The sequence below is a fragment of the Hypanus sabinus genome, chromosome 1 (assembly GCF_030144855.1).
Source record: "Hypanus sabinus isolate sHypSab1 chromosome 1, sHypSab1.hap1, whole genome shotgun sequence".
In the NCBI taxonomy this organism is placed as follows: Eukaryota; Metazoa; Chordata; class Chondrichthyes; order Myliobatiformes; family Dasyatidae; genus Hypanus; species Hypanus sabinus.
The window spans coordinates 164,191,551-164,204,502 of NC_082706.1; the positions used below are offsets into that span (position 1 = coordinate 164,191,551).

At 41.6% G+C, this 12,952-nt stretch overlaps 1 protein-coding gene and 1 pseudogene across 2 annotated transcripts in view; both read left to right on the top strand.

Annotated features, from left to right (window-relative positions):
• Positions 1–2,421: 2,421 nt before the first annotated feature.
• On the top strand, positions 2,422–3,015 carry LOC132406152 (RNA-binding protein 25-like; annotated as a pseudogene).
• A 5,320-nt stretch (positions 3,016–8,335) lies between these two features.
• The window catches only part of mapre2 (microtubule-associated protein, RP/EB family, member 2), a 73,845-nt gene continuing 69,228 nt past the window's right edge, over positions 8,336–12,952 (top strand). The window contains exon 1 of one of the 2 annotated variants that reach the window (XM_059980480.1): positions 8,336–8,686. The gene's annotated coding sequence lies outside the window, so the exon portion shown is untranslated. Of the gene's footprint in view, positions 8,687–8,947; positions 9,129–12,952 lie in introns of those variants that run through there. The other variant, XM_059980489.1, reaches the window with a different exon arrangement.

Here is a 12,952-nt window from a genome sequence, read left to right on the forward strand (position 1 = left end):
TGATGTTCAAAATGGAAAAGGAGCATTTGGGTTGGCACTGAGAACCTCATGTCCATGTGTTAGGAACACACATAAATCCAGTGTAAAAAAAAGAAGTGCAAAAAGTACCTGGCTATCTGGTATCTCATCTCATTTATTAACCAGTTTGTGGTTTCCATATTTGCTCCATTAGCTGCATCAGAACCCAAAGAGTTGCAACGGAGGCAAGTCATACACAATCTCTAAGAACTGACTAAAAGAAAGAATGTGACTTCTTGGCATACAGGCCTAGAATGTCTATTAGTATCAAGGTGTTTGTAAATACGACACCAAGTCAGACATGGCATATAATACAAGCGGTATTACTTGTGAATCCTTGCAATATATGAATCCAACAATGGCGTGCAGTGCCATCTGAAACTCAATTGCTCTCAGACTTTGTTATTGACCGAATGAATGAGCTAGCAAGACTTGCCCTATTGCAATCAGAATTAGGTTTAATATCAGTAGCATATGTCATTATTGTTTTGTGGCTGTGATACACTTTTTAAAAATTATGAATTAGAATAAGAAAGATTCAGAGATTCAAAGTACATTTATTATCAATGAATGTATAAATGATACAACCTTGAGATTTGTCTGCTTACAGGTAGCCTCAAAGCAAGAAATCTGAAAGGACACAGTAAAAAAAATATCACTAACCCCCAATACGTATATATATATATAAAATAGATTAAATAAGTAGTGCAAAAAGAGAGCAAAAAGAAGAGGTAGTATATATGGATTCATTGTCCATTCAGAAATCCTTTGGCAGAGGGAAAGAAGCTGTTCCTAAAATGTTGAGCGTGTGCCTTCAATCTTCTGTACCTTCTTCTTGATGGTAGCAATGAGGAGAGAGTATGTTCTGGGTGATAGGATCCCTAATGATGGACACCCCCATTTTGAGGCAGTGCCTTTGAAGATATCCTTAATGCTAGGGAGGCTATTCCCCATGATGGAGCTGACTGAGTTTGCAACTCTCTGCATCTTTTTCTAATCCTATGCAATGGCAGATGGTGATGCAACCAGTCAGAATGTTCTCCACGGTATTAACGTGGAAATTTGTGAGAGTCTTTGGTGACCTACCAAGGCTCTTCAAACTTTTAATGAAATACAGATGCGGTTGTGTCTTCTTTGTAATTGCATCAATATGTTGGGGCCAGGATAGATCCCAGAGATCTTCAGAGACTTGAAACTGCTCACCATTTCCACTGCTGATCTCTCAGAGAGGATTGATGTGTATTCTCTAGACTTCCCCTTCCTGAATTCTACAATCAAATCATTGGTCTTACTGAAATTGAGTGCAAGGTTGTTGTTGTGATGTCATTCAACCAGCTGATTTCACCATCTGAAATTCTGCCAACAATAATTGTGCCATTGGCAAATTTATAGATGGTGCTTGAAATGTGCCTAGCAACATTGTCATGGGATTAGAGAGGGTAGAGCAGTGGGCTAAGCACTGATCTTTGAGATACACAATATTGATTGTCAGCAAGGAGATGTTATTTCTGATCTACACTGATGGTGGTCTCCCAATGAGGAAGTCAAGGATCCATTTGCAGAGGGTGGTACAGAGGTTCAGGTTTTGGTACCTATTGATTAGCCCCAAGAGGATGATTATGTTGAATACTGAGCTGTGATCAATAAACTGCAGACAGATGTAGATATTACTATTGTCAAGGAAAGCCAAGTGGAGAGCGAAGGATATTGTATTCCACTGTAGACCTATTATGGCAATAGGCAAATTGCAGCAGGTCCAGGTCCTTGCTTAAGTAGGAGTTGATTCTAGCCATGAAGAAACTTGGATCAGCTCCAATTATCAGAAACAACATCTCCTCACTATCATGCAGTAGAACGTACATCCATTGTAATGAAGTGCTTTGAAAGGTTGGTAATGAAACATATCAAGTCTTGCCTGAGGATCAACCTGGATCCACTCCAATTTGCCTACTGTTACAACAGGTCCACAGCACAGCATATTGGCTTTCTGCTCAACCCTGGAACATCTGGACAGCAAAGGTACATAGATCAGGATGTTCTTCATTGACTGCAGCTCTGCATGCAATACTATCATCACCTCCAAACTAGTCAATAAGCTTCAAGACCTTGACCTTAATACATCCTTATGCAATTGGATCCCTGATTTCCTCACTTGTAGACCCCACTCAGTTCGGATTGGCATAAACATCTCCACCACAATCTCCATCAGTACAGGTGTATCACAGGGCTGTGATAGATATTCGCTTCTATCTAATTTTTGCTAAGCTTGCTTTCTAAATAGCAGCTGCCATTTGAAAGGTCACAACTTGATTTGGCATCCACCCACAATTTGCATGCCACAACCCCTGCAATGAAGCCAACTGAAAGTGAAGAAATGTATTGGATGATACCACAACAGTCTCCATGGCAAACACCATGAACCATCCCCCAACAGAGGACAAACTGGTGTTGGTGCCAGCCTTTGTGTCGTTGGTTGGAAAACAATATTGGACCACGGAAGGATTATCCTGCTCAGAGTGAAAATGATGAAAGCAGTGGTCCAACTACAACAGTTTTACAGGCAACATTTCTGAGAAATCTTCTGATATGTTAATCAGGCAGTTACTTGCAAAATGTGGCTTGGCTTTAAGCGCAAAGAGAGTTCAAGGAGCTTCAGGGAAGTTGCAAACATTTGGCTTTTGTAAGTATAAAGAACCAGAATCTACGTGGTGTGCATTAAGATTATTGCATGAACTTAAAGTGGCAAACAACACATTGCCAGTTAAAGTAGATGCAAATACTAAAGCCCAGCTGGACGAATGGAAGGCCAAGAAGAAAGGAGTCAATGGAAATATAAAAACAGAGGATTCTTCAGATGATGTTATGGATGCAGGACCCAACACTACAGGTCAGATCGTAAAGGGACTAATACAAGGATTAATAAGAGAATATTTCAGTGAGCTAGATGCACCTTCCCAAGATCATGATACATAAGCTAGAAGAAGAAAAAGAAGGGAAGAGATGGAGTGAGAGAGAATGTGAAAAAGAAAGAGAAAGGTGTGAAAGAGAGAAGGAACTAAGAAAGAAAAAGAAAAGGATCAAAGTTGATTCAGAGAGAGAAAAGAACAAGAAAGGTGTGCAGAGCTGTCAGAACCACTTCCTGTAGTCTCAGAGTCAACTCCTACAACTGCCATGGAGGATGCCCTAACCTGAGATTGTTTCACAGCTGCAAGTCTCGCAGGCCAAGCAGAGTGTTCCCCCTTGTCAGGAAAGGCATTATCCCACAAGAGTAAGAAATAATCCACAATTAAACCTTTAAGCATGAATGGGACAATTTTAAATTTACTATGTTTTGAATGTCTGTATATAGTAGTTGCATTAGATTATATGCTGTGCAGATTGTTGAGATGCATTCTCTATTGAGTTGGAGTTTATAGCTAAGCAGGGAGGAGTTTTGTGTATTTAATATTTCATTAATATTTGGGTGATCTTGGATATATATTGTTTGATTAAGTATCCTTGTTTGATTAAATAATTAATTACAGGTTATATGTATAAATATGTTAATTGAATGCATCATCACTATACCATGAGATACATGTGCATCTCAAAGACAAAGCCACACCCATATTCCCAGACTCCAATGTCTTCTTTGAATAAACAATGTTTTGATCTTACAAAACATAACAGTTCCCACATCCTATGGAGTCACTTTCAAGGACTCTTCATCTCATGTTCTCTATATTTATTGCTTTGTTTTTCTTTTTTATTTGCGCAGTTTGTTGTCTTTTGCACACAGGTTGTTCGTCCTGTTGGGTGAGGTTTTTCATTGATTCTATTGTGTTTCTTGGATCTGCAGTGTACACCAGCAAGATAGTTTACCTCAGGGTTGTATGTGGTGACATATGCAGTGCATGTACTTTGAACTTTGACCAACCTCTCAAAGCACTTCATCACAGTAGGTGTGAGTGCAACTGGCAATAGTTTTTAAAGGTTTCAATGGGTACATTTAATGTCAGAGAGATGTATACAACATACATCCTGAAATGCTTTTACTTCGCAAACATCCACAAAAACAGAGGAGTGCCCCAAAGAATGAATGGTAGTTAAATGTTAGAACCCCAACGTCCCCTCCAGCTCCCCCCTCCCATGCACAAGCAGCAGCAAGGCAACGACCACCCCCCAACAGCTAAAAAGCATTGGCAACCCTCCCCCCACTGAGCACTCAAGCATGTGGCAAAGAATCAATAAAGACACAGACTTGCAGTACTGCGAAGACTACTCGTTCGCCTGGTAATTCGACATATCATAAGCTCCCTCTCTCCCTAATGAGGGAAAAAAGAAGTCTCCCCATTTCACAATGAGAAGGGAGACATAACAAACAACTTGCTGATTTATGATGTTAAAAATCTGTTGCGTTGCTTCTTCCAAGCTCTGTGCCCAAAGAACTCAGGTCTCTAGGCACACAGCTAACAGCCAGCTTGCTGCTTTCAATTTCCATCTCCCACGACACACCAATTTCCTGCAGTGACACTGACCTTGAGTCTGCCTGCCTCCAGAGCCACGAAATCCTGCGACCCTGAAGTCTTCTTGGCAGTGCACCGTGTTCTTTTGGGCACTGATATGATTGTCACCCTTTTGAAGCAGGTGGGAAACTCCAAATGCAGCCGTGAGAGATTGAAGATGTCCTTGAACATTCCTGCCAGTTGGCTGACACAGGTTTTCAGTGCCCTATCAGGTACACCATCAGGATCTGATGCCTTGCCAGGGTTCACCCTCATGAAAGGCATTTTGACATCAGCCTCCGAGACAGAGATTGTAGGGTTACCAGATGCTGCAGGCATTTGCACAGGTGTAGTTTTATCCTCCCCTTCAAAGCTTATATTAAGGGTGTTGATCTCATCTGAGAGTGAACCATCACAGCCATTCATGATGTTAGGTTTCACTTTGTAGACCTGCAAACTCTGCCAGAGCTGGTGCACATTCAAATTCCATCTCTAACTTCAATCACAGTTGTTTTTTCACTCTTAAGATAGCCTTCTGTAGGTCATACCTAGTCTTCTTGTATTGCTTTGGATCACTGGTCATGAATACCACAGATCTAGACCTCAGCCAGACCATGAATCTTCTGGTTCAAGCTTTTGGTTTGGGTATGTCCAATATGATCTTGAAGGCACACATTCAACCACACAGGTGTTGATGAAGTTGGTGACAACTGTGGCATAGTCATTCAGATTCGAAGATGAAGTCCTGAACTTTGTACAGTCCACTGACTCAAAGCTGTCCTATAAGCATTCCTCCACCTCCCTTGACCATACCTTCTTGGTCCTCACCACTGGTGCTGCAGTCTTCGGTCACTGGAAGTGGAAGTACAGTCAGGTGGTAAAATGGATGACACTTGACTGGTAGATTGCCCATGTTGGGTGAGCAGAACTTAGACAGAACTATCACATCTGTGCACTATGATCAGTTAATCATGAAGTATACGCCACCTCCTCTACCTTTAAAAGATTCAGTTGTCCTTCCTTTGCAGTGAATGAGGAAGTGCTTGGGCAGCCATACTGCATCTGGAATGGCGGGGTGTGAGTCAGTGTTCTGTGAAGCAAAATACAGAACAGTCTGTGATTTCCCAATGTTCATTCTGTATTGGTGAGATTAAGTCACATCAATGGCAGGAAAGCATATCTAACTTTATTCATATGTATTTTAATTCTAGGATTTTGATAAAATCCTTTTCTTGGTGTTTGCATACTGTAATTTCTTAGTAATATACCATAGATGGAGATCAATAAGAGTCCCATGAAAACCAGTGTTCATATTATGACCTTGTTGGCTTTATTAATGATTAGCATGAAAACCACTCCTGAGGTTCTTCAAACAAAAGATGCTCAATCAATCAAAAGCTCTGCTGACAACTGAAGGCAATATTAATTTCAGCACTGATGTGCAGTTAGCCAGGATGTGGCTCCCAAGTTATGAGACATGGTCCCTGTTGCCCAGGATCTTGCCATTGAGGGCCATAGAGTTCTGCAGCATAGTGAAGGTTCCTTCAGCCTACCATATCTATGCTGTACTTTGTACCTATGCACATTAATCCCATTAGGTCTGTAGTCTTAGCCTTGGCAACTAAAGTAACTGTCTAGGTGCTTTTTTAAATACTGTGACAATATCTGCCTCCGCTACAACTTCAATCAGTGTATTCAAGGCTCCAGCTATCCTACTGAGGAAAATCCTACCCTTTGGATCCCCTCTAAGCTTCCTACATAACACCTTAAACTTCTTCAACACCCCCAACATGGGATTTACCCTATCATGAGAATGGTTTTGTTATACAAATAAATAAAATTGGCTTAAGCCTAGCATTGTGAAGGTGGAGACTTTATGAAGAGTTGAAGATGGTTGTGAATGTTTGAGCCTTGTTTTGCTACTTCATTACAACTTTAAAAAATGAAAACATCTTACACATCTCCCCCAAACTTCTCTTTCTGCATTGCAAAGGGGTTTTTATTCTGTTACTGCCTGGTTCACATTTTCATCTCCACCTTCATCACTCCCATTCACAAGGCACTTTGTCATGAGATGCACCATCCTGGGAACTAAATTCTCCTTCCAAGTGAAATTGAAATTCATTCGAACTTCATCCAACTTAGGGCATAGTATTTGGGTTTCATGAGGTAGTTTCCTTTATGTTGGATAAAACAATGACCGACTACCATCATTCAGTCTGCCTGGGTGACTTTGATCCACATCCTGTCTCATTATGTCCCTTCCGTCTTTGGCCTGTTACACTGTTCCATCAAAGACTCAAATATAGTCCATGCCTACACCCCCACCATCACTGGACAATTTCAGATCATTCACCTTTCCCTGGTCTGTCACAATTAATCAGCCTGATGAAATAGCCAGGGATGATCTGTGGGTGGCTTGTGTCTGTGGGATAGGAACAGGTTGGCTTTTTAGTTCAATGATCTTTGAGGTTGAGGGGTGCTGGTATTAGTATTGTTTCTCCTTTTGCGGATGCTATCTGGGTCTGCCCCATCTATCCTTTATTATTTCCAACATTTGTTTTTTTTTGTTATATATTTCAGGTTCTGGACAGTTCTGAAGTAACTCATATTAGAGAAAATTTCCAGAAGCTGGAAATCCAAGGAACACACACAAGATGCTGGAGGAATTCAGCAGGCATGGAAAAGAGTACAGTCGACGTTTCAAGAACTCGTGTTTTGTTTCCCATTCCACAGATGTTGCCTGAGCTGCAGGTCTTCCCCAGCATTCTCTTTTATGACACGTTACAACCAACTGCTGTGTTCTGCTTTAGCAGGGTTTCTTTGTTCTCCACAGCTCCTCAATTCGGATTTACTGGCAGTGAAAAGCACTCTTCACCCACTCTCAGCCAATGCCAACCTGTGGAGCTCTTCTCTATCACAGACATTTCCTTTGTTCTCTGCTGCTTAAAAAACGTCTGTGTTCTTGGTTTTTCCATTCTGAGAAAAGGTCAGCCTGAAACGTTTCTAACGACCTCGTTTCTCTCCCAATATTCTGCTTGACGTGCTAAATGTTCCAAACAATTTTTTGTTTCCATTTTAGCAAAAGAACTAATCGATTGACTCTCCGTTCACTGCATCTTCCATTCTGTCTCCATCTCAACGTGGCTTATAACCCATAATTTCATTCAAAGAAAATTAAAGAAAAGTCAGAACATATTTTAATGCACCTATATTCTTCTATAGATTTACTTAGCAGCGCCGTAATTTTTTTTCTCTTCAATTCCTTAAATTTCCAAAACAATGCCGGAGGGTAACAATGCAGTTTGTAATGAATTTAAATGGGGCTGGTCTTGGTTAACTTAAAATTTCTTGATTTTTATGACTACTGATGGAATTAGTACGATGATTATTTCAATAGTGGCGTGGGCGAAGCTCGCTGAGAATAAACAAAGAGCTTTGTTACGCAATGGAAAAGCTGTTCATAATCAGAAGCTTTAAATCCGAATATAGAGTCCTGATATAATAGTGGATGCGTATCCATATTCGAGCATTTTTATTATTTGATAGACGAATGCAATAGTGATGCGATTAATTGCAGTTTCTGAAATGGTCAGTGCATTTTTAAAAATCGTTCTGAGGCTTTCAATTTTATACTGCGTGTGTACTTCCAAAATGTAATCTTTGTTTTCGCGCATAGGCAACAAAGGGTGAGGAACAAGGCGTTTCTCGCCCGCGGCTGATTACACCAGAGGGAAGGGGAGATCGCAGCGCTGGAGAGGGACACATCATGTGATGCCCCTCGCACCGGGAGTGGGCGCGTGTGGCTGCACGTGAGGGCGGGGAGGTCCGCGAGCTGCGATGGGAATTGCCAGGGAAACGGCGCGGGCGAGCGGCGTTCGGTGGGCGCCCGCTGCTCGCGTCGGGCAAACGCAGCACCCCCGCCTCCCAACACACACACACACACACAGGCAGGCAGGCTTACTAACGCCCCGAGACCACCTCATCAAACTATTCAAAACACTCCGAAGAGGTGGAAACATCATCTGAATATCTGTCGACTTTTTCTCGCCCGTCTACGCAGTAAATTGCACACAAGTCCGAGCAATTCAATAAAAGGCCCCGCCTCCTCTCAGTTAGACCCGGTTTTTGAAAGGATTTCTCTATCCCAGGGAAGCACTGGTGCGAGATTTACACGCAAAACAGTAAGTAAAATGTGGTGTCAGCGCGCATTAATGGGTGTTCGGCCGGGTTACGGAGCGCAGTGCAGCCCCAGACGGTTGGAAACGCCAGGTAGTTTCAGTGTGTGCCCGGCACGACACTTGTCTTCGGGCCCGGCTGCTTTGTCATTCAGGAGGTGGGTGTCAGAAGCTCTCGGGAGAGTTGCAGCCGATGTTTACTGGCAGCTGCAGCTCGCCTGACAGCGGCAGTGGGAGGGAGGTTTCAGAAGAAACGCAAACAACTCGTGTTGTCTACCAAAAGGACACAAAGGCTGAGTCATGAATGGTGCGTTTACTGCACTTCAAAATGCAAAAATGTTTTAAGAAGATCTCTGCAACCTACCCGTCCGGGTATCACAAGTGTCAACCGTGCATTTAAGGTCTGCGCATCAGTGCGAGGGGTTACGGCGAGTGGAAACTCATAAAAGTAAGTGTAAATCACATCAAAGGACTTCCATTGGAATCGTATCACTTTTTTTGGATTTGGATACTTTTAATATTTTAGCCCAAAGTTTAGAGCAAGTTTCTATCATTGAAGGATGTTATGATTGGACCACCCTTGAAATGAATTTCAATATTTTTTAATTTCAATGAACTGTTGGGGTTTTGGCTAGAACGTAACTGGTGTGAGGTGCCATACTGAAGAAAGACATTGTTATACAACAGGAGACCCAAGAGTCTGCAGATGTTGGAATTTGAAGCAATATACAGGATGCTGCAGGAACTCAGCAGGTCAGGCAGTATTTCTGGAGTAAAATGAACTGTCAATTGTTCAGATTGGACCTCATCTGGTCTAGTTATTTGTGGACACCAGCTGTGCATTTTACTTAGAGGTGGAAGAGATTTAGCTAGTTAAGCAGTATCTATGATGCTTAACCTGTTGAGTTCCTCCAGCATCTTGTGCATTGTATTGTTATACAACAGTTTGATTGTAAACATTTTGCAGTTCTCATTTTAGTATTTCCTATTTTAGATAAACTGATCACTAATGTTTAAAATCATAATATGACACTTTATGACTGAATGAAATGCTTGGTCTGTTAATAGACAGTTGAGAACTGGTGGTCATATGAATCCCTTTGTGTTTTGTGCATCTCCCCCATTGCTTGTGATTTTTCATTCAGAATCCATTTTCATTTTTGAGAGATGGAGTTCTTTAAAAACAGCTTTGTTTTGAACTGACAAGATTGTGTCTACTATTGTTACGCAGAAGTGCCATAAAGAAAATGAACATCTTACATGGACAGGTACACCCTTAGTAACAAAGTAATGAAACCAAAGTTACAAAAATGATTGAAAATTTTCTTTGAAAACCCCCACTGTGAATTAGATAGATTACTTGCTTTTTAAATTATCACAATATAATAAGCACTTCTGGTGCAGAGCTTTTGGATTACCCTGCATACCAAAATTGGAAGTGCAACATATTTGACTTTATAATTACTATTCATGGATAGAAATTCATCAAGATAATTAAGGGAAAGTACTGGCACCAACCCGAGGAAAAAATCAAAAGAGGCAGTCTAGAACCTTGTTTAGAGGCAGGTTTTGGGGAGGAATGTATTTGCAGAGGAAGAGGAGATTCCAGATATGGACCTTGATGAAAGAAGGCATAGTTGCTTTATTATTATTATTGGCAATTGTACCAAAATACAGTGAGACCATGGAGCTGAGGCTGCTTCCATAATGTATTGAGCTGTGTCCACAATTCTCTGTAGTTTCTTGCAGTCACTGGCAGGCAGTTGTCATATCTAGTCATTATGCATCCAGATAGGATATTTTCTTTAGTGCATTGGCAAAGATTGGTAAGAGCCTATGGGGATGTGCCAAATTTCCTTAGCCTCCTGAGGAAGCAGAGACAACAGTGAACTTTACTGGCAAGGTGTATATGTGTTTGGACCAGGACAGGTTATTGGTGATGTTAACTCGTAAGTGCTCTCGACCTCTTAACCTTAGCACCATTAATGTAAACGGGAGCATTACATCACCCCTTTCCTAAAATCAATGACCAGCTCTTCTGTTGTCCTGACACAGGCAGATAAGTTGTTATCATGACACCATGTCATCGGATCCTCCATTTCCTCCTTGAACTCAGATTCGTTGTTATATGAGATATAACATCTGAAAACTTGCAAATCAAATTACAGCAGAATACGTCTATGCGGTCATGAGTATACAGGGAGTACAATTGAGGACTGAAGATGTAACCTTGTGGAGCACCAGTGTGAGAATAATCATGGTGGAGGTGTTGCCGCCCATCCTGACTGATTGTGGTCTGTTGATCAGGAGGTTAAGGATCCAGTTGCAATGGATGAGTCCCAGGTCTAGGAATTTGGTGATAAATTTGCTTGGAATTATAGTATTGAAGGCAGAGCTTTACCAATAAACAGTAGTCATCTTTACTGTCCAGATACTCCAGAGATGACTGTAGTTCCAGGGAGATGGTGTCTGTCGTAGACTCTTGAAAAGGTGAATTACAGTGGGTTGTGGTCCTCTGCAAAGCTAGAGTTGGTATGTTCCATGAGCAGCCTATCAAAGCACTGTGATGTTGGATATCAGAGTCACTGGGTGGAAGTCATTAAACTACGTTTACTTGTTTTTCTTAGGTCCTGGGATGATAGTGGTCTTAGTAAAGCAGGTGGGAACAGGCAGAGGTTAAAAACGTCTGCAAATACCCTGACAGCTGATCTGCACAGCATCTATGAATGTGGCCAGGGACACCATCTTGGTCAAGTGATTTTTTTAGGTTCTCTTTCTGGATAACGGATTTTGTATCTGCAACGGTGACTGTGTTCAGTGGTATTGTAGGCTTTTGGGACGGGTGGTTACACTCTGTTCAAAATGTGCATAGAATGTGGAAAGCTGCCAACCTCATTTTGTAGCCTTTAGCTCATGTAAACCCTGCCACAATGATGGCTGGTTTGGGACTTGACTTTGAAGTTGTATTATCTCTTGACACCTCTGATAGCTTTATGGTGGTTATATCATGATTTCTTGTAAAGGTCATTGTCACCTGGTTTGAATGTTGCAGTCATGGACTTCATTAGGGAATGGATCTCACAGTTCATTGGTGGTGTTTGATTTGGGAACACCTGGATTATCCTCTTTGGTACACAGTCCTCAGTGTATTTGTTGATAAAATCTGTGATGATGATCACATACTTATGTTAGGTTGCAGCAATGTCTTTGAATGTGGACTAATCTGTCAACTCAAAGCAGTGATGTAGAAGCTCATCTGATTTCTCAGACAAGCACTGAATGAGTTTCTGTACTGGATTCTTACATTTTGGCTTCTGTTTGTACACAGAGAGAAGGAGCACATCTTGGTGGTCTGATTACCAAAGTGTGGAAGGGGATGAGGGGGTGGTGGAATGTGTCTCTGCCATCGCCTTTGGTTGGGTTGCAATGGTTAAGGTTGTTTGAGCCCTCAGTGGGACAGAAGACCTACTGGTAGTGCTTTGTTGATGCACTCTTGAAGTTGGTCTGATTGAAGTCACTGACAATGATGGATGAGGGTCTTGGGTATCCCGTTTTGCGGCTATTGACTACACGAGTATAGTTCACTGAGTGCATATTTTACATCCATCTGAAGTGGTGTGTAGACTGCTATCTGGATAGCTGAATTGAACTCTATGGCTGGTAGCATGGGTGACAGCACTACTAGAAATTTCAAGCTTGCTAGAAATATCATGTCCGAGCACCATAAGTTGATTAAGAAGTCGATACCCTAGGAGACAATGGAGGGGATTTCTGAGGCTCTGACAGAAATATTCAAATTTTCTCCAGTCGTCAAGTCACTTTTATTGTCATTTCGACCATAACTGCTATGTACAGTACAAAGTAAAAATGAGACAACGTTTTCAGGACCATGGTGTTACATGACACAGTACAGAAACTAGATTGAACTACGTAAAAACATAGAGAGGAAAAAAAAACAACCACACTAGACTACAGACCTACCCAAGACTGCATAAACTGCACAAAACAGTGCAGGTAATACAATAAATAATAAACAGGACAATAAAGCAGTAAGGTGTCAGTCCATGTTCTGGGTATTGAGGAGTCTGATAGCTTGGGGGAAGAAACTGTTACATAGTCTGGTCGGTGCCTTTTCCCAGACATCAGGAGGGAGAAGAGTTTGTACGAGGGGTGCATGAGGTCCTTCATAATGCTGTTTGCTTTGTGGATGCAGCGTGTAGTGTAAATGTTCGTGATGGCAGGAAAAGAGACCCCGATGATCTTCTCAGCTGA